The following is a 2,583-nucleotide window of genomic DNA, read 5'->3' as shown; positions in this document are numbered from 1 at the left end:
CCAGGGTAGACTGTGTCAGGAAAAGAGGAGCTTCTCCTGTTGGGAGGAGGAGCCATTCTTGGCATAAAGTGGGATAAAGCCTCTTGTTGAAAAGTAGCTATGCTGTGGAGAAAAAGGAACCCACTTCCACTGCTAGTGGGAATGTAAATTAGTACAACCATTGTGGAAGAAATTTTGGTGGTTCCTCAAAAAATTAAGAATAGAACTATCATATGACCCAGCTACTGGGTATATACCCCCAAAACTCAAAAAGATTGATATGCACCCTCATGTTCATTGCAGCATTGTTCACAGTGAACAAGACATGAAAACAACCAAAGTATCCCTGGACAGAGGATTGGATAAAGAAGATGTGGTACATATATACACAATGGAATACTACTCAGCCATAAGAAATGATGACATAGTGCCATTCACAACAACATGGATGGACCTTGAGAACATTATACTGAGTGAAATAAGTAAATCAGAAAAAGCTAAGAACTGTATGATTTCATATATAGGTGGAATAAAAAACTGAGACTTATGGACATAAACAAGAGTGAAGTGGTTACCAGAGGGAAGGGAACATGGGGGAGGGGCAAGTAGACTTGGGGGAATGGGGATGGGAGGGGTGCGGTGAAGGGTGTAAAGAGGGACAGATATAAGGTGACAGAGTGATTTGACTTTGGGTGATGGGTATAGAACATAATGAACAGTTCAAATGCTATAGAAATATTCATCTGAAACCTATGTACTCTTATTGATCAATGTCACCTTGTTAAAGTTAATTTTCTAAATAAAATTTAAAAAACGCTGTTATGGAACAGAGATCCTGATGCTCTTGACTCAGTGCAGAACCCCTTCTGAGCAGGTTAGAACAGGAGTGAGTGAGGGGTACTGCCTAGAACTCTAGATTAAGCTTTGGAGTTGCTCTTTTCCCTCCTACCCTGGGGAAAGGGTGGAGTTTAAGTCCAAGGACAATAAAAAAAGATACCGACTTTGTTGCCAGTATTGGGAAATGAGACTTGACCTGGAGAGGTGTGTGGCCCGGGGAGTACTTTCTTGTGTTGGTTCTGCATTTTTCCTCTCTTTCAAAGCTAGCAAAGGAGATCACAGGTGTCTCCCACTCCAAGAAGAGAGCTACAGAGGAGACAGGGTTGGTTGGCAAACTTGCCAACAAAGGCATTATTATTGGCATTGCTTATTCCTCAGGTGGGAATGGCCTTCCTTCTTGTATTTGCATGGCAAAGTCTTACTCATTTTATAAGGTCCAAACATAAGCAGAAAGGCTTCCATGACTGGCCGGCCCTCACCTACTCTGCCCTGTCCTCCACCCTGGGCAGAAAAACAGGCTGCTTCCTCCATTTTCCAGTCATGCTTCATACTCCTCATTCAGTGGATCTCGCATGGTACTACAGTTAGCTTTCTTTGTTGACTGCATGACCTAATGGTATATTAATTTTTTGCTCCCCCCCCTTCTGCTTTGTGGACCAGAAAGCATTAAGGCAAATAAAATGAGAAAAGCTGTCCTGGGGCAGAAGGAGGTAGGAGATCTCACACCTGTTGTGTATTCAGAAGGGGCTGCCTCACTGCAAGCACCGCATATCCCAGCTCGCACTAGCTTGATTAGAGAAGGCTTAAGAAATACTACACTTTCAATCTGTTGGCCTACAAATCTCGACATCTATGTATTTATCAAGTTTCAAACATTCATAATGAGCAAGTGTAGAGACTGGGCCGTGTCCTCCATAGATTGCTCTGCAGGCAGAGCAGGAGATAGAGATCATGCTCAGAGGCAGGGCCTTCATGCAACCCGCTTATTGGGCCCGATGACCCTGACCCACACTGTGTAATTAGTAGTCTTCCCCTCCTCCTGGGAAACAAATGGGATTAACGAACTGTGACAGTGTCTATTATCCTTAAGGAAAGTCACACTGAGATGGTGTTTCCCCCCGCAAAGGACATATTTATTGTACATACTGCAGAAAGAGCCACAAAATATGTGCAAAATTCTTGTGACAAGTTTCTCTTTGTACAGGTGACATGCTTACTAGTGATTTTTTTTTAGATATTCAAGAGGGTATCCACTACTTAGTACCTCAAATGGAGCAAAAACCTTACACTTGTCACAAATGAGGAAAAGCAGGAGATTGGAGGGCACCACTGACCCATCTCAAGGGCCTGGGAGAGGAGAGTGGAGTCTGGATGTCACACAGGACTCACAGTACACCTGTTCCCTTGGAAGCATTTGCTGATCATGCTGATGACTTTGGCTATGGGTGGGGAGGACCCCTCTTGCCTTTCTGAGACCAGGTGAGCCATGCCTGCCAGGGCTCTGCTCTGCTTGAGTCACACAAGACCCCACACCAGCCTGTGTTTGTCTCTTGGGGTCCTGAAATTACTTTCTTATTATAATTAAAAGAAGTGAAATGAAACCTTGTAACGCAGGAGTTCGAGGCGAGGGAGGTTCATACTGGATTCGGGCAGACCACAGAAGAACGGCAGAGCAGAAAGGCGTTGGGCTGTTCTTGTTTAGTGGATTCTCCCGGTGGTGGGTTAGTGAACAGGGGAGAACCACCGAGGGGGAAAGCACTCTCCCCC

The sequence above is a fragment of the Saccopteryx bilineata genome, chromosome 2 (genome assembly GCF_036850765.1).
Source record: "Saccopteryx bilineata isolate mSacBil1 chromosome 2, mSacBil1_pri_phased_curated, whole genome shotgun sequence".
Lineage (NCBI taxonomy): Eukaryota > Metazoa > Chordata > Mammalia > Chiroptera > Emballonuridae > Saccopteryx > Saccopteryx bilineata.
The sequence above is the reverse complement of the archived record's forward strand: the minus strand, read 5'-3'. Positions refer to the sequence as shown.